Genomic DNA, 27491 nt, shown 5'->3' on the forward strand with positions numbered 1-27491 from the left:
AGCGGAAGTGTTTATCTATTTATCTCTTCGTCCCGTCTGTAACGCCACGGCTTTATTTCGAAGGTACGTTTCCCACAACGTGAGCTACAAAGTACAACCTATATGCCTTTTCATAGATATGCTGGCAAAACTAATAAAGCCGGATATTTCATTAGTAACGACGTTGAGATGCCCAATACTCACGTGGGGAAGCCGATGAATTAGGTGGCAACGGCAACAGCCTAAATCGCGTTGCATCGGTGACAACTGCCGTCGCACTTTGGGCTCGCTGCAGACGAATTGAGTTCACAACAGATTTCACACGACTGCACACAGTCTTCATTCATTCACAGTAGTAACAGTAGGCATTTGAGTGAAATTCAAGGCTCTCATCCTGTTACACGTTTAAACTGAACGGCGCAGCACGCGCCTGACAGTTGCACTCGTTTCACGCCGAAGGTCATGACTAGTGGACTTGATTGGCTCATATGATCTGGCTTTATAGCACCGTCGTTATTTCGCGGTCTAAAAACAAAATATCAAACAATGAACTTTTCAATGGTTCAAATTGTAGCGTTAGTACACATTTTCTTTATTTTATGTAGCTTTTATCTTAACGGGAGTAATTCTTGCCCGAATTGGGGCATTGCGGACAAAATGAAGCAGACGGCGCTCATGGCTACGATACAAATAAAAGAACACTGTTGGCCGCGAACGTCATGCCTTAAATAAAATCCGTTCTTTATAAAGAAGTTTCCGACTAAAACAAAATAAAAATGATTTATCTGCTAAATCTTGCATGGCTAATTCGATTAGGCCAACAACGCAACTAGAGCAAAATTCAAACAGAATCAAACGTCCGCATTTTGTATGTTTGATATCTCAAGACATTACGTGTGTATAAGTTTAAATTGAAAATAAAACGCATAAACATAACGCCTTACTTCATAAACCAATACTAGGAATGTCCATTTCCTATCCAAGCAGATTATTAAGCCTCGTGAACTATCCCGACTGCAGCACGCGGTTTTTTTCGGGGGGGGCGCTAGCTTTCTTATCGGCTGTTTTTCATTTTAGAATTTGTAAAACACTCGTGTATGATGCTTAAGGATGCAGTATTTTTCTTCTGACTATTAAGGCGCAAATAAACAAAATGTGTCAGATTTTGGCGAAACACACATGGACACTAACATTTTTTTTGTGGCAGCATAGGCTTTTACTAAGCCATGTGAAATAGGCGAGCCCAAAGCAGGGAGGGCAAGCCGTCTTGAGATCACCTACCATAAAATGTTTGCTTCACTTCTTTAATAAGTGACCACTCCAGTTTGTGCACTAAAATATTTTAATATTCGAACCAAGCTCAACAGTGTGCACAGTTAGAAAACTTCATTAGTCACACGAAACAATTTCAAGCAAAATGAGCTTTTCAGAGTTGTGGTATTAATAGTGATGCTCTAGTAGTGCTATAGTAAAGCTGAGGACTAAAATTAACTAAAACGAATACTAAATGCTCTGAAGTAACAAAATCCTAAAGTAACCGCCAACCTTGAATGTCTGCTAATTGATTCAGCTATGCCTTTTTCAAAACAAGGCATTTTACCTGCCTTAGAGCCAGTATGTTCAGCTGGGTGTTGCTAGAATTGCTTTCAAAACATGGCAAAGCGTTTTTTTACAGAACAATATTGATGGACAAAAGCCTTTTGATATATTTACTAAAAGTTTGGATATTTTCAGTGCTGCGCTGATTATTAAGCTCTTGGTTGCAGAAAAAAATTACCAACAAATTTCCGCGCGCACGTAAGCGTGCATTTTTAAAAGAGAGCAAGGCTTCATACAGGCTTTCGTGGGCTTCCGCCACGTAAGGGGCTCACAAAAAAGAAAATACTGAGCGCCGAAAATACAAGCGCAAGCGCATGTGAACGTGAATCACGTGAGGAGCGCCGGGCATCATCAAGGCTTGCGCGTTGGCTTACGCCACGTGAGATGGACTTAAAAAAGAAAAGAAATAACGGAGTGCACGTGAGCGTGCGTCTCTGGATGAGCACTCGGCATCATATAACTTGCCCTTCTAGAACTCTCTGCCGGCGTTTGTGACGTAATCTCTGGTGTGCTGTTGTACTCGCCAGTTCACGTCTGCTCGCGCCTGAAGTAGGCAGCACCGAACAGATCGCGCTGCAGACGCCGAGTTCGCAAATCCGGTAGCCACCGGTTCGAGCACGTGGTTCACGGTCCACCTTGTTAAATATGTTTAAGCCAACGGACGAAACGATCCCGGCCGACGACTCATGGAGAGCTTTAAGGAGCAGGCTAGAAAATCCATGTCAGGTGCACCAGCCGCGTCTCCGACGAAGGGAGAGAGAAAGAGAGTGAAATCACTTTATTTTCCAAGCAAGTTGAGTAGGAATGCGTGGTGGCGGATGGCCGAAAGCTTGCGGTGGAAGTGGCGGCTCGATCAACCAGGTGTATCTGCGCCCCCGGTTGCGAGCAGCCGAGCCCGTCCTCCCACTGCTCGACGCTGGAGATGGTGTGTAAGAGGACAGGCCCACATGCCGTGGCTTAGTGCGTCCAGGGAGTCACAGAGGGGACAGTTGGGCGCAGGGAACTCAGAGGAGTAAGTCTTGTGGATGAGTAATCGATGGGCAAGGTAGGTGGTCTGAAGGAGTCGCCAGAGGCGCTTCTGAGCGTTGGTGAGGGTTGTGTGGGCAGCAGGGAAACGTTGAGGGAGAGGCGAAAATGCTCGCGTGCCGACACGATCGCGTGCCGACCGAGCACTTTGTTAGAGAGCAGAAGCGAGCGCCGCCTCGTTGCCTCCCACTTCAGTGAAGGCCGGGGTCCACACGACGTCGACTTTTTGAGTATGCGAATTTTGGACAATCTTGAGTGCTGTAACGGAAACGCTACAACGAATGAAGTTTTAAATGGCTGTCTTCAAAAAAGCGATTATAATGTGTGGTGGCAGCGTAGTGAAATCCACCGGTTTTTAACAACTTGGGTATCCGAGGCCGCATTGCTAACTATTGGCAATATAATGACTTCTTACTTTCCGGTCCTGTTCTGCGAAACTTTGACTACTTGGGATCGGTAGAAATGCACCCTGAAACTTGCACCATTAAAATTCTTCCTGTAATTATCATCATCATAATCAGCACCCCCCCAATCAACAAACTACGGCCCACTGCAGAACGAAGGCCTGCGCTGCTCGAGTCCACAGTTTGCCGCACAATTTTTTTTTTCATTTTTCCATCGGTACAGTGGCCTTCCGATTCTTTATAGACCCACCTCTTGGTATCCACTCCGCTACCGTAATTGTCCACCTGTTGTCTCTTTCTCTCACTACATGGCCAGCCAAAGTACATTTTTTTCTTAGCTTCAATATATTCTATTCAAGTTTGTAATCTAATCGAAGTAGCTTGTTTCCTATTCTTAAGTAATACTCCTAATCTTATTCGTTCACTGGCCCGCTGAGCGGACAAAAGTCTGCTTTCTAGTTGCAAAGTAAGTCGGCAAGTTTCAGCTCTTTGTGGGGTAACCGGCAGTATGCAATGAATGCAGATTTTTCTTTTGGGTGGCAAAGGTAGCTCTCTTCTCATTAATTGGGAGTGCTTGTCGTGTGCTCCCAAAGGCGTACATATACTGCGAACGATTTGTTTCTCGTGGTTAGAGGTCAGTACTAACTATCTGTACGATGTAGATATATTGTCGCGAACCATGCATTGCGTTTGTTTATTTGTGTTTTGCTTTTACCGCCCGGCTGCGCCAGTCTGTGTTGTCTCTGTGCCCAGGGAAGCGCGTGCTCCATTCTTTCTTTGTGTGCCGCATGTGTTATCTGTTCTGATAGGGAGAGCTTTCCGATCTAACGTGAACAGCCCGGAATAACCTTCTTGGATCTACAATGTTCTCGATGCGAATCGACGGTTCGAGAACCACGCGCGCCAAAAGATAAAAAACCTGCAGAGCAGACGCCGGGGTATTCGATTCTGCGACGCTCGCCGACGCACGTCACTTTGTTGACCGCTGCTTCGCCGCCTCTGTATTCCTCTGAGTTGTTAGGGGAGCACAAGTTCGCTCCCATAAACTAGTTTCTTTACCAAAACAACTGCGTCGTCCTTGGCTTCGTGATATCCGGGGCAGGTGCGGGATAACGATCGCAGTAATAATTCTTCTAGCGTTTTGTTTTCAAGAGGACATTTCTGACCTACTTATCTTCCAGTTTTATCAATTTATTTATAATTATTTTTAGCCCCACGGCCGTGCTTTTTCATTGCAGCTCCTCAACCATAGTTTGCAGCGGTTTCGAAGTCTCACTGAGCAAGGCTATGCCGTCCGCAAAACACAAATAGCTCAAGTATTGCTCCGTTAACCCTAATTTCATGCTTTCCCCTTCAAGCATTTTAAATACCCCCTCCACCCATCCTGCGAATAGTTCTGGCGTTATGTTATCTCCCAGACGTACTCTTTTGCGGATTCGCAATTTATCGCTTTCCTTGTGGAGGGATATCGTGCCAGTGCAGTCTTTATATGTGTCTTCTAATGGTATTATGTCGGTCGCTTCTATTACCTGATTTTCAGTGCTTCCAGGACGGCTGCGGTGAATACAGAATAAAACGCTTTCTCATATTCTAGAAATACCATGAAAGGGGTTTAGTGTATTTCGAGGTATTCGCAATCACTTCATTGACAACATAGATGCGATCCATGGTTGAGTGTCCTCTAAACCAAGCCTCCTCTATGAAATGTTATAACTCCAAACTGACACCTATGCGGCTAACTTGAGGGGATCATCCCCTGTAAGCGCTGGCGTTATTCCGTTCAAACGGTCGCGCACCACTTCTCCTGCCATCTAGAACGCATGGCTGACAGACTGTGCGATGGAGGGGGGCGTGGCACGTTTTCTGCACGCTAGATAAGCGCAGCGGTGCTTGTTAGCGCGGGGAAGTCACCGGCCGGGAGTGCCGGCAGCCAGGAAAGAGAAGCCACTGCCAGCCGCCTTGAAGGAGCCCGCACGGAAGAGGTGATCAGCCATTCGTTCTGTCGTGCCATACGCCTCCGTACATTGCAGTTCTTTGGTGATTGTATCTTTTGCATTACCGGAAGTCGACTTTGTGCTTGAGCGGGCTCGGTTCATACGGTGGCATCATTTATCCGTTGCGCACGTGCAATACGGCTAGGCGTCAAAACTGCCAGTACAATAATTCTTTGCACACTTGCACAAATTGCAATCTTCGCCTTGCGTGCTTCTAAATATACGGCTCATTTCGTTCTCGGCATAACCCTCTAGCTTCAAGAACCGCTTTTAAATCCGGTGCAACATGGTTGATCTTCCCCCATCCGAGCTGGAAGCCCTGGCTTCCGAATTCCGCGTGCTCAGTACCATATGGCGAAGTTTGCAAGCAAAGATTTTCAGCAAACCGCAGAAGTCATCCGGCCCAAGCACTGACGAGGGCGGAACGAGCCCTGCAGCTCCCGATGGGGATCATCACCGGGTTCAGCCCGCTTCTCGGCCTGCAGCGGATGAAAGTGCGGGTCGTGCTGAGGGGCGGCCGGAGCAAGCGCTCCCATGCGACACCACCACCGGTTTTACCTGTCAGCCCGCACCCAAGCCGCATTACGCAGCCTCACTAAAGCGCTGCCCCGGACACCCTGATTCAACCCATCGTCCTAGTAATGGGTACTAGTTCCCTGCCAACGCGAGCTACGGGACCAAAGGCCGTCCGGTCTCTGTCAACACGAGCTACGGGGCCGGTGGCCTTCCGGTCTCGGACACCCTGGGCTACGGAGCTGAAAGCCACCCGGTCCCAGACGAACCCGGATAAAATATTGGTGAGTTCACCGGTGGTATGTAGATTAAAGAATGGTCACTTCTGATTAATGCAACTGCATCAGCCAGCATCGGTGACGAGCTCAGCATACATGATGCCGATGTTTCAGGAAACCTGAAAGCTATTTTCTAGGTTGTGGGGAGCGCCTTGGCCCGACACCTTCGGGCCTAGGGGGTGTCGCCCGGAGCCCCTCGCCATGGGCTCCCTTCCCTCGCCCTCCTCGCCTACCGTGCGGCCCGGTCGCCGGAGAGATGGCGCGAGTGGACGGGTAGGGACGGGCGGTGGTGCTGAAGAACCGCGCGCGGGGACTGGGACTCGGGACGAGCAGAGTGTTTCTGGTGATGGTGTGTGTGTGTATGCCCGGACGGGCGACAGCGCGTTGGAAGATGTAAGTAAACAGTTCTTTCACGCAACCGCAGTGTGCCTCATTCCTTGGCATGCCGTAGACAGCAGGCCCACATCTGGCGCCCGAACGTGGGGCTGATGTCACGCCCACCCGTGGACATTTGCTCTCTGCGGCTGCCGAGAAGGGGCCCACTGCGGTTTGGGACGGCATTCCTTTGTTCCGGGAAGGAAGCGCCATTTTGGCAGTGGGAGACCAGGGCTTTGAGCCGTGTAGATACATGTTTGCAAATTAGTTTTGAGGCCAGTGTTTTAGTTTGCTTAGGTTTTACGATGGCTGTAGATGCCTGAAGTTTTTCTTGCGTTCTTTTTCTCTGTTGTTTGGGTAACGGCCTGAGTGGTTACATTGCGAGTGTATTTAGCGTTTGTAAGGATATTAGTCGCTTGTGTATTTTGACGTGGCCCTACTGTGGTTTTTTTTTGTATTTTAATGTGGCTGTAGTTCAGCCCCGTTGGTCGAATGTATTGTCTTGACGTTCGTTTTTTGCTTCCATTATAAATTTGTGTGTGGAGTGTGTTTGTCGCGTTCCGTATGTAGTTAGCGCGGCTTCCTCTGTATTTCGCGTCTACAGTTTGGTGTGGTTGAGCCAGCTTTTTGTTGGGTAGTTCGCTGGAAATGGCTCCTACCACAAGGAGAGAGACGGCAGAGAAGGAGGAGCCGCAGGGCTCGGGGGGAGACTCAGCGGCCGCTGCGCAGGAGGCTGCTGGTCAGTTGCAGCCCGCAGATCTCGCCTCAATGATGAAGCAGATGACCGGGATGTTCGCGGAGATGACCCGAATGCTCGGTTCGGCGCTAGCTGCTCCCACCGCGGGTCCTGTAGTGCCGGTCTCGAAGCTGCGTTTGAATATCGAGGTTCCCTCCTATTCCGGCTACGGAAACGTGAATTCTGTTTGCGAATACCTGCAGCAACTGGATTCGTATCAGACTGCGGTAGGCGCATCGGATGATGACGTGTTGAGGCAGGTCCTGCCCGTGGCACTGGTAGGAAGCGCTGCGCGTTGGAGGCGCTGCCAACCGGCTTTCGAGTCGATGGCAGATTTTAAGGAGCGCTTCCGCGCTGAATTCCTGCCACCCGATTACGAACACCGTATGAGGGACGAGCTTGCCCTTCGCACGCAGCACCCTGAGGAGAGTCTCCTCGAGTACGTGCGGGCAATGCAGGAGCTGTACGAACGGGCCGACCCCGAGGCAGCCGACGCGGTCAAGGTAGCGCGCGTGTGCAGGCAATGCCACCCGCGTTTCAGACCGTACCTGTGAGGCCGGAGTATTCGCAACTTGGACGCCCTCGCACAAGAAGCCCGGGTAATTCAGGCGGATTTACTCGCCGAGCTTCACTACAGGTTGCCGCCGAGACCCGAGGAATCGCTCGAACCGGGTTGCGCCTGGTCGGGAGGGGGAGCGGATAACGGCCCCACAAACTCCTCGGTCGGAAGCAACGCAGGCGACGGAAGAGGGAGGCAGGACGAAGCAGCCCGCTTGTGCTGGTTTTGTCGCAAGCCTGGCCACTTCTCCCGTCAATGCCCCGAGAAAATGCGTAGCACGCAGGGAAACTCGGATCGCCGGCGACGGTGAAGGACGGTGGCTCGTCGTCGCCGGCGGGAAGCGAGAAGAAGGGGCCAGACAGGGGGGGCGCGAGGGAGCCCCCAGGGCACCCAGAAGCTGGCGTCGACGGGCAACTGGCCCCCTTCGCATGCAGGGCACAGGAAGACCCCTCTTCGTCTGCCCCATTCATGCGAGTGCAATTAGTCGGTCAAGAACTTTTTGCACTGGTCGACACGGGCTCGACGGTTTCTCTCATCGGGGACGAAATCTTCGAAGCCTGCCGGAAAAGAAGAATCCGGGTCAGGCTCGCCGAGACACCCTTGAGCTTAGCAGCGGGTTCGGCAAAAGCAGACGGAGCTGTGAGACCCACGCTCGGTTTTGATAGCAGAAAGCGCAGACAGCGTTTTGTTTGCTTGCCTGGTTTGTCTGTTCCAGTCATACTGGGCAGAGATTTCCTCTCGAGGGAGGGTGTTGTGCTCGACATGGGGAGGAACGGCTACCAGTACGGGCCGCGACTCCCTTTCTTCCCTTTTGCGAACGCGCCGATGCACGGTTTACAACCGCACGGGGCAAATAGACTCTACTGCGCTGCGGAAGGCCAGGGAGAGGCGTCAGAAAAGAGGAGCACTGATGTAGAAGCGATCGTCGCATCTTTTTCAGGATCCGATGTTCAGCGCCGAATGTTGGCGGAAAGTTTGCTCCCCTTATCGGAAGGGGGTGGCGGAAGCGCGCGCGCCGAGTGCAGTGGTTTTATGGGCGGCGCGGGCCACCCCGAGAGGGGGAGGAAAGGGCCGGACGGAGGAGTCGAGGCCAGCCGCAAAGGGAAAGCGGAGCGGCATCTCGCAGCGGCGCCTTCTCGCCCCCCGAGAACAGAGGCAGAAAGGAATCTGTCTTGGGGGGAGGTAGTGAGTAAGGAAGAGCTCATTGAGGCCCAGAAAGCAGACGGTCTGTGCCAGCGGGTGCTGAAAAGGCTAGGGGGAGGCGTAGCTTGCACCGGTAACGCTGAGGGGTTTGACGCGTATCTGCTGGGCGACGATGGCTTATTACTTCGCTACTTTCCCCAACTGGACGACGAAGAGGCGGTTTCATCCCCCTTTCGAGTCGTGGTCCCGAGGAAGTTGCGGAAACGGTTCATGCGGTACTTTCACGACTCAGCGCTGGCAGGACATGGCAGCGGCAGTAAGACTTACGACAAGTTATGCCGTGTCGCGACCTGGCCAGGCATGAGGAGAGACGTAATGAGCTATTCCCGCCCTTGCCCTCTTTGCCAGGTAGCGAAGCCGCGCGCTGGGAAACCTGTGGGTTTCATGAAGCCGGTGGAAAGCAGCTACCCGTGGCAGATTGTAGCGTGTGACGTAATGGGACCCCTCCCAAGATCCGCGCGAGGAAACCAGTTCATTCTGGTTATAACGGACCACTTTTCTAAGTGGGTGGAGTTGTTTCCCCTTAGAAAGCTAGCGTCGGAGCGGATCGTAGAGAAGCTGTTGGAGACATTCACTCGTTTTGGCTTGCCCTCCGACCTGATCACTGACAATGCTTCGTATTTCACAAGCAAAGTGTTTTCAGACTGTTGTCGAGCGCTGCACATTCGGCACAGGAAAATGAGTCCTTATCATGCTCAGAGCAATATCGCTGAGAGGGTGAACAGGAACCTGAAGTGCATGCTGGTTGCGACAACCAAGGAGCATAAGAACTGGGACGCGCGTTTGCCTGAGCTGGCTTTCGCGACTAGGACTACCGTAAATAGGTCAACGGGTTTGACACCAGGTTACCTAAACTTCGGTAGAGAGATCGCTTTTCCAATGGAAAATGCACTGCTGTACGCGGCGGCGCGTAACGCCCCTTCTCTGTCGCAGTACGCGGCTAGGCTCCGGGAACGCCTTTGGGCAACGCAATGCACGGCTCGGGAGAACCTCGACGTGGCGCGTATGGAGCAAGCCGAACAGTATAACAAAGGCCGTCGTCACCTTGTGTACAACATCGGTGACCTAGTGCTAAGGAGAACGCACCCACTCAGCAAAGCTGCACGCGGTTTCACCGCAGCGCTCGCACACAAATGGCAAGGGCCATACAGAATTACGGCGCAGACGACTCTGCTCACGTATGAGATGCAGTCGCTTGAAAGCGACGAGCTGGTGGGTCCTGTGCACGTTAGCGATCTCAAGGCCTATCATGTTCGCACTGGCGATGACGAACAGGTGGTAGCAGAACCAGAAGGTGGGAGTCCCGCTTCTAATGACAGAACTGCCGGCGATAGGGTTCGCACCCATCGTTACGACCTGAGGGTGCGGTAGTGTCTACCCCCCACGGGTCCGGGTCTCACGTGGTTCTACCACGGAGCAACCCGCAGCGAAGTCACCGCTTCAAGCTTCATCGCGCCACCTTTGCGGTGGTGCGAGGCGTGGTTTTGGGCCTGGCCGTTACGATGCCAGCCTGGGCCTGCCGACAGCGGGCCCTCCCGGTGCGACCCGGGAGCTTCGCGCCACCGGCCTGGTGGTGCGGTGCGAAACGTTGGTGCGTGGGCGTTGCGAGTCCGGCCTGGGCCTGCGACAGCGGGCCCTGCCGGTGCGACCCGGGAGCTTCGCGCCACCGGCCTGGTGGTGCGGGGCGATACGTTTCTGCCTGGGCGTTGCGAGTCCGGCCCGGGCCTGCCGAGCAGAGGGCATTCCTGGTGCGACCCAGGAGCTGTTGCCACGGTCCGGGTGGTCCTGCCGCCCTTCGGAGATGCGAGGCGGCTGCGGTTCGCCTCCTGGTCGACGGCGGAGTCTCCGGTTCCGGCGCCGAGCAGCGGAGATCGGGACGCCGGGGCGCTGTCAAGAGGAGCCTGGCCGTTCGGTGGAATCCTGCGCCGGGCAGCCGAGAATGCGCTCCCGCGGACGCCTACATGGTGGCGATGGCGACAGAGCGGCATGCTGCCACACTTCGGCGGGTGCCAGCCCACCCACAGCCACACAGGGCGGCCCCAGGCGCCGACCAGCGGTTCCTCGTGTACTAGAACCCCGAGGGCGATCTTCAATGATGGACCCGTATCCCGTGTTTGAGGGGGGGAGAGATGTGGGGAGCGCCTTGGCCCGACACCTTCTGGCCTAGGGGGTGTCGCCCGGAGCCCCTCGCCATGGGCTCCCTTCCCTCGCCCTCCTCGCCTACCGTGCTGCCCGGTCGCCGGAGAGATGGCGCGAGTGGACGGGTAGGGACGGGCGGTGGTGCTGAAGAACCGCGCGCGGGGACTGGGACTCGGGACGAGCAGAGTGTTTCTGGTGATGGTGTGTGTGTGTATGCCCGGACGGGCGACAGCGCGTTGGAAGATGTAAGTAAAGAGTTCTTTCACGCAACCGCAGTGTGCCTCATTCCTTGGCATGCCGTAGAGAGCAGGCCCACAAGGTGCGTACCAACCTGACTGCAGATGAGGCCTGCAAGCCGGCCGAGGTGCTCGTCGGCCACACGGACGTATCTCAAGTACCGCAGCTGACGAAGCCCGGTTCAGGACGTATGAGGGGCATGAACAAGAGCAGTATGAAATTGTCGTTGCCGGTCTCACTCAACTGCATTGTTCCTGAGTGTCTGCTTCCGGCCACCGAGTGCCGCCCGAACGATGAGTTGCATGGAAGGGCCGACGCTACTCTTGCTTTTAGAGTGAAACCAAGGTCGCTCTAAAAGGAACATTGTTTCCGCAGACCTTTCCGCAACCCAGGTTGTGAGACTCCTGAGCAGCCCCAACGCACCCTGCACGACCCCACCCCATCGAGTAGCGCGAAGAAGAAAACTCCGTGTCCTGATTGCTGCGCTACTGGACCTGGACCACCTGCAATCGGGATGTTTCTGAGCAATGCTCCTCCTGCGCGCTCTGGCGCCTTACTCGCCGGCCGTGGCGTCGCCAACCTTCTTAGGTTCGTCTCCTGGCACCAAGAAAGACGCTGATGCCTGCTGCGGTGACGCCTTCACCTCTGCCGACTTCGCCGTGACTGACTGGATCTGAGACCTCGAACTAAATTAATGGGCCAGGGAGTTACGTTCGTACGTCTGTGTGTGGCGAGAAGCCAAGAACTTTTATTTTATTTTTTTCTTTCAAAAAGGGGGTAGTGTGGGCCCCTGTGAGTGCTCGCGTTATTCGATTCAAACGGCCGCGCGCCACCTCTCCTGCCATCTGTGAACGCACGGCGGAAAGACGGCATTGAGTGGGGCGTGGCAGGTTTTGTGCACGCTAGATAAGCGCAGCGGTGCTTGTTAGCGGGGGGACTCACCAGCCTGGAGTTCCGCCACCAGGAGAGACAAGCCAGCACCAGTCACCTTCGAGGAGCCCGAACGGCAGCAAACGGTCATCAATCCATTCCGTCATGCCGTAAGCCTACGGACGTGGAAGTGCTTTGGCGATTGTATCTCCTGTGCACTTTATATTTCGTTTCCACTGCTTCAACAAAGCCCATTGTTCCTCTCGCAGTGTTGTGCGCTATAAGCTTTCGACGAGGCTCTTTCCCAATCCCCCTTGGTAGGGAGAATTACCTACAAACTATACTTTGCTAAACAGCTTGAAAACAACTGAGTGTAGGCTCGTGAACCTGAAATTCTTGAAGTCCATCTCCATTGTTATGAAACAGAATCGTTTTAGCTTTCTTCCTGGCTAGGGGCTTTTTTGAGTTTTCAGGCATTCAGATAAGAGAAGAGCACGTTTTCCCAGTGCAACATATCCTCCCTCCTTCAAAAGACCCACGGTTAAGGCGTCGTCACCTGCACTCCTCATTCATAATGTTGTAGATCCCCTTTATACAAATTTGAACATCCGGCAGCAGTTTTTTACAGATATAAACGTTCATTTGTTTCGGCAGTGGGGTGGCTGCATGCGTTGGGTGTCAAGGCAAGTCAAACAATCCCGGCCAACTTCCTCGGCAGGGCCATACTCTTAAACGCCATACTCACGTTAGCGCGGAACGGTTGCGATAGTATATAGCAAATTAAATAACCCGTCGGTCTCTGAAACAGTTTAAATAAGGTAAAATGGATTGCTTCTGCGACTTCAAATTCACAACTGCATCGTACCGTCAGTAAAGGGCATAGTAATTAGGCAGCAACGGTGTTTTGACGCATTGCGGTCGTGCTCGCCTCAACAAACTCAGTCTGTGCGTGTAAGGATGTCGTCTTACTATAATAATAGGCGTTCATTTTTTTCCCGGATTGTCGGACTGCTCGATCCATCTGGTCGTCTTGTGCGTTTGGTGTGTGGCATTCAGGAATACGACTGAAATTGGTTTTACTAAAGCGGTTGCTTCCATACTCATGTTTTCTCTTTGTGTCGCTTTCTTCTACAAATAACAAAAATTTCGGATGAGGGGCAAGTAGAGCAGCTCCAGTTTCCCGAAACTTCAACATTATAGCAAGAGCAATAAAGCGAGCCTCGTCGCAGCCCACATTTCATGCTATTAAGTCTCCATTACCCTGTGTATCGCTCTCCACATAGCATAACGGTCTGCTTTAAGGGAAAACCTGCTCCTTAGAATACGCCCGCTCCCTTCTAGAGGCCCTCAAAAATGTCTTCCAGAACACCTTGCATACAATACACTACGACGTATCATCAGGCCACCTTTGCTTCCGCGTACGATATGCTGGCTACGATGGAGATTTTCTAATCCTGAAGGGTGGAGAGATGCCCAACAGAACACCGTAATCACCCGTAATCACCCGAAGTTTTTCTCGCCTCGTAGTTCAAAACCGGTGAAAGTTTGTAGCGTACCGCTTGAGAACGTAGGAGTTCACGTGCTGGACTTTTCAATAGAAAAATGTGCAGTGCAATATTTATACTTCTCAATACTGCTGAACAAAAACAGTACATTACGCAAATGTGAGGCAAAGATCAATAGATAAGCAACATTTGCAGTGTTCATTTATAAAAAATTCACGGATGCTTCGTCAAACAAAATACTACATTCAATAAGAAAAAATTACTCTGTCGCTTGCTGTCGCCTGCGCCACTATGACTTCTGGTGGCATTTTAAGAACTGAAACGCCTAGAGTTACGAAGGGTTTTACTAGATAGGTTCAACGTTCCGCTTGGAACACACGCACAGAAAGGCAACGTGGTTCTATGAATGCTGACGTAGGGCGCCACGATTGCGCGTGTTTCTGCAGTGCGGCAGCGCTGACATCGAGACACCCAACCTGTAGCAGGGGAATGCGGTAAATTTAAATTTACTTGAGCAAACCTCCAGCGTGTTTACCTTGGGAGGAGCGGGACAGGACAGCATAAAAGGTGAGCGGCAAAGCGAAGGAAGGCATTTACGTGGGAAATGTCGACGGACAACTGTGGTGTTTCGTCGACATTTGCAATAAAACTAGCAGATACGCGGCCAATTTTTTAACTTTCAACATATTGCCATAACATCAATAGAAAATGTGATTATTATCTGCGAACAGCTGGGCAGCTGAAAATAAAACAAAAATCAAAGCTCACACATAGCACCAAGCGACTCAACAGAGATTTACACTCAGCCTTCGCATGCTTTCAAGGGTATCCTACTGTGGTGATACTGACCTGTTCCCCCGCTTCTGATTCGTTGGATGGCTGCCACCTTTTTCTTCATTAAAATAAAAAAAAGAATTAAAAAACTACGCATCTTTTCCGAATTACCTAGAAACCATCTTACTGGCAACGCTTAATACCAAGGCTGATGTACATTTGTTGTATATTGTGCCGTTGCGGATGAAATCTACAGACGCTTTCAAGGAACCATGAAGAGACAATTCAAATCCGTTTATTTGAAAGAACTACGATTCAGTATCTCACTTAGCTCCATTACAGGCACAAAGATGTTTTTTGAGAGAAAAAAAAGCAAGAAGTATTTAAAAACTTTTAAATTTTGCGCCACAGGGACGGGTAATGAGTGAGAATGACGTCATACGGGCCAACAATAAAACATAATTTTCAGTGCGTAACTGCACGTTAACATTCAAGTGATGCGGGTAAATGGAACTAGAGGCCCCATTACAGACGTCCAGTGATGTGTCGTCGCGACTGTTCAGTTACCCGGCCGCCAATCGTACAAACAAGCTTCTGTGACGTCATAGAAATGTTGCGGAAAATTGGCTAGGGGGTCGCGACTGCTTCGCACGTTTTCTTTAATATCTCCTTTATTTTTTCGGAGATTGCAATGATATTGGCATAATTGTAATCGGGACTAAGCAGTCTTTCTAATAAACGCAACTTGTTTTGGTCTTCATGGGTCCTTTCAAAAGGAAAAGATGAAACCTCCCATTGCATCCGGGTGAAGCCTTGTGCAAGCAGAACTTCCTTCGCATTAATGTATGAGTGTAGACCATCACATGGGTTATCGCGGCCATGGCTACTCATTTAGGCATGCAACTTCCCTCCCTAAGAAGGAGTTTAGTGAAACCATTGCAAAGAAATGCCCATTCAAATAGCTTTTAACTGTGTTTTTTTCTGCTGGAAAAAAGTGCCTCTGCCGAATTACAACTGCTTGAACAGACGTTTATGCATACCGCAAAATACTTTCGCATTCATTCCTTATAAATCATCTGACTGCACACTTGACGTGACGATTTCGAAATTATAGTTTCCGGGCAAAGCTGGATTGACCATGTGTACCTCTAAGTCGTCAACGCTGAACACAAAGACGCTGTGTGGATCCCCGTCTTTGGGGGCCGCGTTTGATGGTGGCGGCAAAAAGCGAAAACACCCATGTATTCAACATTTCACCGCACTACGATTCTGAGGTGGTCAAAATTATTTTGGAACCCTATCCTACGGCGCACATCATCGCCTGTGTAGCGAAAGCGAGTTACACCTCCATAAATCAATCAATCGATCGATCGATCGATCGATCGATCGATCGATCAATCAATCAATCAATCAATCAATCAATCAATCAATCAATCAATCAATCAATCAATCAATCAATCAATCAATCAATCAATCAATCAATCAATCAATCAATCAATCAATCAATCGATCAATCAATCAATCAATCAATCAATCAATCAATCAACCAATCAATCAATCAATCAATCGATCAATCAATCAATCAATCAATCAACGAGTCAATGAATGAAACAGTCAGTCAGTCAATCAATCAATCAATCAATAAACTAGCCCGATGGTATGTTAATCACCCCCACCATTTGTCTGTCGATGAGGCAAATGATGCAACCGCTTCATCTGCTTGGCGACCGAACAAAGACCTACTGACGGGTTAAACAGTTGTGCTACTTATATTTGTGATCTTGTTTATTTCTCTGCAAAATTTTACATTTCGCATATCAGGCATCACAAAACCAATAAAATATAATCAAGCGCCGTCAGATTTGAACCTTTTGCATCTGTATGTGAATCAGTATCTCAGCCGCTGGACGACAGTCGGGGGAAACCGTACGCCACGAAGAAATGCTGCAAAAAGCCCATTTTTATTTGTAGCCGCATGGCTTGCTATGGCCCGCCATGTGACATCGGAACAAGTGAAGACACTGCTTGTACGTGCTTTGAAAAAGGGTTACGTATGCACCGCCCAGTGTAATATACATTCCAATTGCCGCTAGGCAAAGGAATGCCATAAACTGCAGCTCGTTTAGAGGCGATAGACCTCGTGGAATGCTGTTAACCGCAAAGCTATTATGTATAACTGCTTCAGTCTCCCGCTATTCAGTTTTCATCAATCTGTAGCCGATTTACTAACCACAGCTTCTACGCTCCTCCTAGCCACCTTCCACTTCACTTCAGCTGAAACTTCGTAGTGCTGCATCTGACCGCCTGTTTTCTCTGTAGTGCCGGGGTGAATTAACTGCGATGGTCCCAAGTGTGCCATTTCTTCTTATAGCGCTGGGAATGCCCACCTTGCGTGCGGGAGAGTTTGTTGGTGAATGTTATTAAGAAACCGGGATAAATGGGCGTGGCGCAAGGGCCTAGCTCGGGCCTCACGCTCGTGAGAGCTGAACCCTAATCAGCGCAGTGAACCGGCTGTCTGGCGTCGCATCCGCAACGCCGCCGCGGTCTCCCTGTCGCATCCATGACTTCTCGCGTCGCATCCGCGATATTATCGTTTTGTTATACCCGTGTGACTGAGCACACTAACAGACTTCAGCTGATACGGCGCTGGCTTCGAGACGCTAGGCTTGGGGTTCCCTGAAAGATACTCATTTCTGCGTGCGTCGTCATCGAACTCTGTCCGCCGCTCATGCTCGTGGTGAGGCCACCCGGTCGCCTGACTTCGTTTGTGAAAGAGCCGTCACAAGGGGCGCTGTTTCTATTTAATCACTCCTGCAGGATTCACTCAACTCTACCGGCCAGATCCGGTCGCTTCCGCGCACCGTCAACACCACGTACGAGGAATGAAGTCACTCGATAAGGCTGTTCGTCTGGAAGAATTCGAGGCTGACTCTTTCTTGAGTTATGTTTACGATGAAAAGGTCGTCGATATTCGCACCCAGGTGTACTTTGCCTGTCTTCCGGGGTTCTTGCCAAAGTACCGTTAAGAAAGTCGGAGCGCCAAACAATTACTCCGCATTCATCCGGCGCGGCAGTACCGTTGTGCCCTCCGATGACAGCAGGATAGCCGCAGAGGCTCACAAGGTGGCAAACCTGTACACTGTGTGTGAGCTCTGAGTCCGCGACATAGTCGTCCTCACATCTGCCATCGGGTCTCGCCGCCCAGAGACAGCGGAGAAGACCGCGACCGATTCCTTTGAAGCACGACTGGGTGTACCGAGCAGCCCCTCTGGTGGTGACTCCGTCGTGGTCCCTGACCGCAACGGTACCGCCGTCTCCAAGAATCCCGTGACCATGAGTACGATGCTGTGGCCGACCCGGACCCGTGAAGCGCTATATTCTAAGACGCTTCGTACGTCGCTGCCGCTCGTAGGGGTTCCTTGCAGAAAGATCACGTGTGTTGCCGGCGGGCGTCGTTCCCACTTGTCCGGCGATGGCCACGCTGTTCTGGGCGCTGGTGTGCTCGACGAGTTTCACGCTTATACTTTATTTTTTTTATTTATTTATTCACAATACCCCTAAAGGCCCCCGTGAGGGGGTATTACATAGGGGGGTTACATAGCACACGTGTTGTATTAGCGCAGTAATTCGGAAAAAATAAACAAAAAGAAGCAGGAATGTTCACACTGAAAACGCAAATAAATATACAATGTAAACTTGAAAACGCAGTAATCAAATCATTATAGCAAACAAAAAAGACAGGAATATAATACAGTTGTTTCAAATTCAAGCACGACACGATTTACAATCTATCAGAACAAGAACAAAAATAAAATACAGAGGAAAAATAAAAATGTTCAGTACACATTTTCAAGGACGGGAAAAAAAAATCCAAAATAAGAGGAAAGTGCTAGGTTAGCTGTTGAATTAGTTCCTGGAATTTCGTGTTGTCTTTTTGAGAAGCGATATGAGATGGTAGATTATTCCATTCGACTATGGTACGTGGAATGAAAGACCCGGCAAAGGCAGATGAGTGGCAGTTTGTGCGTTTAACTTTGTAGGAGTGGTCTCGGCGAGGGAAAATGACTGGAGGTGGCTCGAAGAAATCATCGTGAAGTGACGCGTGGTGATACAGTTTATGGAACAGTGATAGGCGGGAAAGTTGGCGGCGATGTACTACATCAGCTAGTTCGGCGCGACGTTTTAGTGCTGTGACGTTAGAATGAAATGAGTAGTCTGAATATATGAAGCGAGCTTCCCGGTTTTGCAGAGATTCAATATCACTTACGATGTATGCCTGATGGGGATCCCAAATGGCTGATGCATACTCAATTTTAGGACGTATTAGTGTAGTAAAGGCAAGTTTTCGAATGTCAGAAGGAGCATGTTTAAGGTTACGCTTTAGAAAACCGAAAGAGGGATTAGCGGAAGCCAGGGTGTGTTTTATGTGATAATGCCATGACAGATCGGGTTGAAGGTGAACTCCTAGATATTTATAAGTGTATACGAGGTCAATTGACCGGTTATTGAGCACGTAGGAGGTAGGAAAGCGGGAGGCGCGATTAGTGAAGTACATATACCTAGTTTTAGAATGGTTTAGGGTCATTAGCCAAGATGAGCACCACGCATTGATAGCGTTAATATCAGTTTGCAAAGCTTCACGGTCATTATCGCAAGAAATTATTCGGTAAATCACACAGTCATCAGCAAAGATTCTTATTCGGGAAGAGACACAGGATGGTAAGTCGTTAATATAGATTAAAAACAGTAGCGGTCCTAGTACGCTGCCCTGGGGGACTCCGGAAGTAACAGGTTTGAAAGAAGAGGTACAAGTGTTAGCAGACGTGAACTGTAGGCGTGATGAAAGGAAATCTTTTACCCATGATAAAATGTTAGAGTGAATGTTAAGCCGAGAAAGTTTCGTGAGGAGCCTGTGATGAGGAACACGGTCGAAGGCTTTTGAAAAGTCAAGAAAAATGGCGTCAACTTGGGATCCATCGTCGAGAGATGAATGAATGTCATGCATGAAACCTGCGAGCTGTGTGTCACAAGAATATCCTCTGCGAAATCCGTGTTGGTACTTATGTATGATGTTATGATCCTCCAGGTAGTTGATAATTTGTGTGTGTATTATATGTTCGAGGAGTTTACAAATGTTACTGGTTAACGAAATAGGACGATAGTTTAGGGGAGAAGAGCGTTCACCAGATTTGAAGATTGGAATTACTTTTGCAATTCGCCAGTCATGGGGTATGCAACCTGATGATAAGGATTGGGAAGAAAGAGCACACAGTATGGGACAAATGCTAGCTGAAAAATGTTTGAGTATTTTGTTATTGAAGCCTGCATGATCCGAGGCAGTAGAAATTTTGAGCCGATTGAGCAATAAAGATATTCCAGCTTCACTGATTATTATTTCAGGCATGCTGATGTCTGGAATGGAGTTAACTTTAGGGCATGAGGCGGTGTCTTCACACGTAAATACTGATATGAGGGCGTCGTTTAAAACCTGTGCACACTGAAACATGGGAATGGCATCATTATTACTGTCAGTGAGCATGATGTCAGGGTGGCTAAGATGATTGATAACACGCCAAAATTTCCGAGGGTTATTTTTTAACATAGATGATAAGTCTTGTTTGAAAAAATGACGGCGAGTTGATGCAAGCAGTGACTGATATTCTTTATCGCATCGTTTGTAACGCAGCCAGCTATCGGAAAAGTGGTCTCTTTTATTGGCGCGGCAATAAAGACGTTTCTTTTTGTTATTGAGGCGTCGAAGTCGCTGGTTATACCAAGGAGCGGTGTTTTCTGTTTTTATGGGGATAATTTGGATAAACTTGTTGATTAAATTAGTAAGTGCGCTTTTGACAATGACCCAATTATCTTCAACTGAACGCGATCCGTGTTCTTCCAAGAAATTACCTGCGAATGAGAACACTTCATTGTAATGCTTATGTAGTCAGCCCTATTGTAACATCTTATTTGTTTTTTAGTAGTTTTGCGCTTGATAGGAGAAATGTGAAGAATACCAGTAAGGATGTCGTGGTCCGATAGCCCATCGAGATGCGTGATGACAAAATATCAGGGTCGTTGGTAAAAACTAAGTCGAGAGTGTTAGCCAATGTGGACGAACTGCGCGTGGGACCACTAATTAATTGAACCAGTGAAAAATCGAGACAAGACTGAACAAAGTTATGCGCTTCGGTTTGGCCATCCGTAACTGATTGAGTGGACCAGGAAATGTTAGGAAAGTTGAAATCGCCAAGAACTAACAATAGAGAATTTGGAAAACGGGAGCAGATTAAGTTCAGCACACCGGTAAATTCACTTGAAAAATCAGTATTCGCATCGGGTGGCCGGTAAAAAACGCCAATAATTAGGTCACGAATGCCACACTTTATGGAAACCCATACACATTCCAAAAAAAGAACTAACATACACAGGCACGGAAAGTACGTTATTTGTTACGGCTAGAAGAACGCCACCTCCTTTTCTGTGTTTTCTATCACAACGGAAGAACCTATAGTTAGCCCAGGTTAAAAAATACTGCTATCGGGAACGTCCTCGTTTTTAACCACTTTTCAGGAAGCGCAATAATTGATGGAGTGCTAGAATCGACCAGGGAAGAGAACGGAATGCTTTTTGACCGAACGCTTCTAATATTTGTGTACAAAAAAGAGGCCACTAGAACGGACATTTTGTGGTGATTGACAGCAATTGTTTGTTGAATGGTAAGTGAGAGGGGAATGCAATCAACCGTGGTTGGATTTGGAACGGGTGCCGCTTGATTTGCAATAGTGTCCCACACGTACACGTCGTTGTTTATGCATAGCCTGTCAAAAATGAGCTTCACACGGTCACCATCTTTTTTAGTTATTTTTGAAAACTGCAGTAAGTTTCGCCGTTTGTCACGAACTGGCTTCGAAAAGTCACGTGACAAGCCGTAAGACGTATTTTCCAGCTTGCCGCCACGGCTCATTATCACCTCTACCTCTTTATCATCGAAGAATTTGGCAATAACTGGCCGCGTTTTATCTGGCGAAAAACGCCCCAGGCGATGTGCTCGTGCAGTGGAAGTGACCGTAAGTTCAAGCTGGTTTTGACAAAAATCAGTTACAACCTTTTGAACAGCATTCCATGTCTCTGCTTCATTACTGTCAGTGATGCCATAAAATAAGACGTTGGACCTTCGCGAGCGGTATTCTAGATCGCCAATCTTATCCTCGATATTAGAAATATTGCTTAGCCTTGTGACGGCTCCTGAAGCACCAGATAACTGAAGTTTAGATTGTAAATCGACAATTTGGCTTCGAAGTTTTGAAATTTCCTCGTTGTTCGCGGGAAGTTGCACAGACGCAGACGACTCCAATTTGGATTCTATTTCAGCGACTCGTTTGGAAAGCAATTCAAAGTCATTTTCAGGCCTATATGAATGTGTAAGACCTTGTTCACAGATTCCAGCACAGATAAATTCGATGCTTCTAGCCGTTGAACTGCATCAAAGACAAAATCGAGTTTCTCTTCCTGAGGCTTAGTCATGGGCCCTGGGTTTGACTCGACGTCACCGGGTAGTAATAAACGGCGCCAAAGGTGCAACGATGCCACGCGAACACGCTTTCGTTTTGTTGCTGCATTGTCGTCGCTGTGCATCTCCTGAAGTTGGTAGTACTGCATGTGATCGGCTGTTTTATCTCTATGGCCTTGGTGCACTCACGGGTGCACACAAAAAGAAACAGAAAATTTTCCGTTTATCACGAATTCCAGTTCGGGGATTTGGCGTCTTATTTAACTAGGCTACCATTAAAAAGAAAAATATACAAACTCACCCTATCTCAAAGCTTTTATTTTATTATTTGTGTTACTGTGAACTGTTGCTACAAACTCTAGTAGGGTACATCATTGTCGAAACAGTTTTCGCGTCATAACAAACCCACAAAGCAAAGAAAAACCACCATCATATCGGGTTTCCTGCCTTCGTTTCAGCTTGCCCCGTACCGGGGCGATGTTCATCGCCGTTACGAAAACATTTACCATCTCGAGGGATATTGGTCGTGCTTCTCTAAGGAGAGTTGCGCGTGCTTTGGGGAGTGTAAAGAATTAAGCACTGGAGCGGCCAAAGCCAAGCGAACAAAATTCTTGTAACCAGCTTTTGATGTTTAACGAACGAGGCCCGCAGATTTATCCGAAACTCCAAAATTTTAGGACTAGTCGTGTCCTTATTATTTTTGTGTGTCGTTGTAATAAAAGCTCAGGATGCGAAACACTTGCACCTGAACATTTACTAATTTAAATCAATTTGTTACCGGGTTTGGGTCGGCGTTCTTAACTTGCGCTATGGGCGCAATCCGGAACCGCTAGAACTGTTAAAAGGCAGCAAGTTAGCCGTGTATCCTCCAACGTGAATACACAAGCCGACCGTTCTTTTGTACTCCGGAAATGTGGACTTGCTGTATATTCTGGACATTCCCTAGTAAATGCCAGTTATCCAATACGAGTAATGCATATGAACAATGGATATTTTGGACAAAATCATAAGAAGTTTGATTTTCCTGGCAAACGTTTCTACGACAGGGTTACCGCGCGACTGCACGACGACGCCATTTAGAATCATAAGCCACCTGGCTAGCTTCTAGGCAGATGGTGTTTGATTTGACTCGCACCGGGGTAACAAACTTTGCAGCCCCTCATTTTGCATGTAGTGTTTGGCGGAATCTGTATGAAAAGCCGGAGAGGGGTCATACATTGCCAGTTGACGAGTGTTGAGTCAAGACAAGTTCACTAACGCTTATGAGGCGCCAAGCGACCAGGCTACGAACAATACAAAGCCGATAATATTCCTTCTACACAGCAGTATACTGAAATCGAGGAACAGTTTTTTCGACTTTGCCAAGTATGATACTTAATTTGATATATTTACAACAGTGGAGAATCCAAACGGGTATCAGGAATCTCAATTCATCCCAGTATAATACGAGGTAAAGACTGCAGTTTGACTTCTTTCACATGGGTTTACAATGATATTCGGTAGTTATTCTGTTTTTATGTGTGTATTTATTTACTTACTTATTTATTTATTTATTTACCAATTAAACAAAATAATTAATTTATTTTTTTATACGGCAATCACCCCGTTACAAGAAGTTTAGCAGGGTGGTTGGAGACACAACGTTTTACACTGTTGGCACTTGGAATGCATACACCAAAACAAGCAAAACACAACAGCGAGATATAAATAATGCGCTCAAATTTGCTGCAAATAACTATAAGTACAGCTTCTTGACTTGGTTATTAGTTTATTCAAGTGAGTTACGGTACGCGAAAAAAGAAATACTTGAATCAGTTATTTCACAACCGCAAATAAGTTATTGTCAGTTGATGTCTCTGGCGGGGAGCGTACCGAGATGAAAATGAAAGTAAATCAGAAACATCAAGCCTGTAATACCCTGTAATAATTTTTACAGAAAATGTATTCATAATAAGCGATTTTGTTCCGTAAGTGAAGGTCCATTGGCCCGATGTAAGAGTTCAGTTATAGAGACGAGTGAAACCTATAAAAGATAAAGCGAACTGCCTTTTTCTGCACGTTTTGCAGTTTACTTAATTAAGTTAGCTTTAGTGAAATAGTTCCAAACAATTACCCTATATGCTAGCATTGGCGAATGATAGTTTTGTACGCTAGAGTCAGCACCAAACAATGAAAATGTCCTAAAGCTCTTCGAAGAAATAATATCTTTCCGGTTAGCGTCTGTTTTTAAGGAGCCAATATGGTTTGTCAACTAGGGTCGTTTGTAATCCAAAGGCCAAGCTACTTAATCTTTGTTACCTCAGAAACGGTGGAGCTTGCGGCGGAATAAGTAAAAATTAAGGGCTTTTTCTTGTGGGTTATTTGCGTAAATACTGTTTTATCGAAGTAAATTGACATCAGCCATAAATCACACCACTGAACAATTTTATGAATGGCACTATTTACTTTACTTGGCAATTTTGAGTTATTTTATTTATTTATTTGTACATACTGCAGGCCGTAGCCGGGCCCTTGCAGGAGTGGATACATAGGTAAAACGAAACACAATAACGCTCCACTAAAAGAAAAGGAAAAAGTATTGATACGCATAGGGTACTTCGCGATTCACATGCAAACATTTTTAGAAAAAATCAATCTCTTCTAGACAGTTGACAAAAGATTCCAGCGTAGAACAATTCACAGTATTGACCGGCAACTTATTCCAATAACAAATGGCCATTGGGAATAAAGAATACTTATGTGTATTGACACGACTAGCAGGTTGAAAAATGACCTTGTTATGGTTTGTCCTGAGTGAGTGTTTAAATGGGTCCTGTAAGTACAGAGCGCGCGGTATCTTAAAATGACCGTGATAGAGTGAGTATAGGAACTTTAACCTTGAAATTATTCTTCGTTTGTAAAGTGGCTGAAGATTTGCTCTATTAATTAGGTTGGTGACGCTTGAATGCCGCGAATAATTAGAGTAGATGAACCGTTTAGCTAATTTCTGAATTCGTTCAATTTTGTCTATTAGGTGTTGTTGGTGGGGACTCCATATTATGTCGGCATATTCTAAGGCAGGGCGAATAAGAGTCTTGTATGCATTTAATTTGACTTGGGTCGGAGCATTTCGCAACCTTCTTCTGAGGAAGGATAGTTTCCCTACCGCTTTTTTGCAGACGGTGTCAATATGGGGTTCCCAACTTAAGTTCGCTGAAATCTTAAATCTTCAGTTGCTTAAATCTTCAGTTGCTTCGGTTACCCCTTTTTTAATTGTGAGTTTCTCGAATCGATTGCTGGAATGTTTGATACAATTTTAAAAATGAGGCAAGCACTTGATTCTTGAAGGGACACAACACTGGGTTGGTTCAATTCTTCTTTGTAGCTGCACATTGTGGCTTCACCGGTATAAAACGTTTTTGACAAAGTGCAAAGGACTCATTTAGATACCACCTTCTTTCGCCGCAAGGTGTCCTGGGAGCGTTATTGTATGCGTCAAATTCCGGCGTCACTGGGCACTTTTCTAGTGCAGGGAAAAAGCGGAATCCCTGTATGCCAAAATTTAAACGCATGTCAACAATTCATCAGCAGTCTGAATTAACTGGTGGCGCTCCACAACAGTACGACTCAATGCTAGCACAAGCGATGCCACGTGAAACCAAAAAATATGATTCAGGAAGTCTTCAGCTAGACTGTGCAATGTGTAAGCCTATTACATTTTATATAAGTATTTTGACTCAACATGTTCAGGTTTTAGGTTTCTTACACCAGAATCGATGTACGCAGTCAGAGTGAAATTGCTGATAGTCGACCAATTGAGGTTGAAATGACGGAATGCCTTCTAGTGCAAATGGCTAGTGCCACTAGCTGGAGCCTCTTAGTAAGCCAGAGCATAGCCTCCGGTATAGGGGCGTACGGCTGGGCCAGGTGGCGCGCCGGAGCGATACTAGCAGCGCTGCGCGCGGCGGAGAACCGCCCTAGATTGCCGTACGCGCACCGAGCTGCCGTGCGTCCGCTGCTGGTTTTCAATGGCGACTAACACGTTGGCATTCTACTGCGGCTTCCTTCCTCTCGAAAACTGTGAGCTATTTTTTAGGGAGGCGACCCTGAAGAAAGGAAAGCTACTCGTGAAACATGTGTTTGCGTTGGACGAGATAATACAAGCAGACGAGCATCAGCTGAACGCCAAGTGCGTTTCACAAGTGCAAGACAACGTCGTCTACGATGTGCGTCTGAACGTAAACGCTCTTTCTCTTTTTGTGCTCTTTCTACCGCTCTTGTCGAATGTATTCGCGCTCAGAGGCTAAGTACACAAAGGTGGTGATACTAAATTGACTTTTCGCATGCAGATCTGCTCTCACACACGGTCCGTAGACTCCGGAACGTGCTCTTGCAAGGCGGGAATAACCGGCCGCTGCAAGCATGCCGCGGCTGTGTGCGCCTACATGAATGAGGCAACTGACGATACCTGCACAAGCAGACCCCAGCAGTGGGGAAAACCGTCGAAAAAAGCCAAGCGGGACGTGAACAAGACCATCGCGGACCTGTTCCCAGGTATTTTGATTAGGAATGCAATCGCTCGATTCCTCTTCTCACCATTGTTTCGTGATTGATTGATTATGAGGTTTAACGCGCCCACGCTACACAGACGACGAGGCGCGCCGTAGTGCAGGGTTCCGGATTAATTTTGACCACCTGAGGATCTTTAACGTGTGCCGAAATCTCGAACACACGGGCGTTTTTGCTTCTCGCCTGCGTCATAAAAGCGGCCGCCGCGGCCGGGAACCGAACCCGCTTTCTTGACATACCCTTTTCGTGAACTTGAAAACTTATCATCCTCATATTTCTACTGTTAAACCGAGTGAAAGCTGAGTAGTTGATAAAAAGCTGATAGAAAGCTGATTAGCTAGCCCTGCTCCAAGGCTTTTGATTGCGCATCCGCTTCTGGCGAGCAGTCGGCCTCCGACGCGTTCGACAGCACGTCGACGGGTGAGGATTCCTCGGGCGGATGAGGCGACGTCAAATTTCTAGCAGCTGATCGATTCCGCTTTGCCCACCTGCGGTATAAGCAGGGCGAGTATAAGTCAGTGTGAAATCTGGCTGATTCTACCCTTCATCTTACCTTTCGTGTCTCTCACCGCTTACCCGCCCCTTTTTGTAAACATCCGGAAACAGAGTCGGCAGGTAGGCTGGGTTGGCCTGGCTCTCGCTCCTTGCAATATTCACGAAGTGCCTGCTGCATATTCGTGTGTTTTTGGGGGGGAGCCACGGGGAGCCATCAGAGCTATTAGAAAGCAAGGTAATTTAGTGCAGTTCAGCTACTGAATGACAGGAGAAAGGCAGAGAAACGGTCACTCACTTTTTCCGCCGCACAGCCCTAATCCAGGCTTCTCGGCGGTCTGTCTCGTACCACTTGCGGGCAAACGAATAGAACTTGACGATGGGCTCTTTTCCCTTCGTGCTTGCGACGCTGTTGTGGCACCCAACTACACAACAATATTTAGAGCCCTGTCTTTTCCTCTTAGGCGCCCTAGTTTTCATCACGGCGAACCAGCAAGCAGCGTACTCCAAGCGAATCTGCGGAAGAGCGCACCCCGTGTGCGGCGATGAAATGGGAGCAAAGGCCGCCAGGGGAGGAAACGGCGCTGCATGCGCGCGGAGAAACTTGAGCCGTACGCCCCTATAATGGCTTGTGCCTGCTCAGTGCCAGATATTCCGCCGTTCTCTCTGGTTACGCCCTATCCCAGATACTCTTGTTTTAGCGAGGGCATGGTCAACATTTGTCTTCACACCTGGCTACAATGGGCGGTTCAA

The 27491-nt window shown here is 48.4% G+C and overlaps 1 pseudogene across 1 annotated transcript; it reads right to left on the reverse strand.

The window, feature by feature from the left end:
* Positions 1 to 26529: 26529 nt before the first annotated feature.
* Positions 26530 to 27218, reverse strand: LOC144164432 (uncharacterized; annotated as a pseudogene). The gene is made up of 3 exons (XR_013321196.1): positions 27037 to 27218; positions 26800 to 26961; positions 26530 to 26734 (listed from the first exon to the last, which is right to left on the reverse strand). The product of XR_013321196.1 is annotated as an uncharacterized LOC144164432 (transcript).
* Positions 27219 to 27491: the final 273 nt, after the last annotated feature.

The sequence above is a fragment of the Haemaphysalis longicornis genome, unplaced genomic scaffold (genome assembly GCF_048455015.1).
Source record: "Haemaphysalis longicornis isolate Haplotype H1 unplaced genomic scaffold, Haemaphysalis longicornis Haplotype H1 scaffold_13, whole genome shotgun sequence".
In the NCBI taxonomy this organism is placed as follows: domain Eukaryota; kingdom Metazoa; phylum Arthropoda; class Arachnida; order Ixodida; family Ixodidae; genus Haemaphysalis; species Haemaphysalis longicornis.